This window comes from Brassica oleracea, chromosome C5 (genome assembly GCF_000695525.1).
Source record: "Brassica oleracea var. oleracea cultivar TO1000 chromosome C5, BOL, whole genome shotgun sequence".
NCBI lineage: Eukaryota > Viridiplantae > Streptophyta > Magnoliopsida > Brassicales > Brassicaceae > Brassica > Brassica oleracea.
Genome location: NC_027752.1, coordinates 19,553,710 through 19,553,920, shown reverse-complemented (window position 1 = coordinate 19,553,920; position 211 = coordinate 19,553,710).

The following is a 211-nucleotide window of genomic DNA, read 5'->3' as shown; positions in this document are numbered from 1 at the left end:
CATCAATCTTGTAGCAGATGATAAAGCTGAATGACCATCTCCGCAACATTCGTACAATGGTTGCTTTCCAGCATCCAGCATATCATAAAACTCCTAGCTTCTGCATTGGGTTAATCTTCCCCTCTAAAATGATCATTTACCATATGCTCAGTACCTACACCATAATCTACATCCGTTCTAATTGGTTCTTCTAATCTAACCGCTGGCTGAG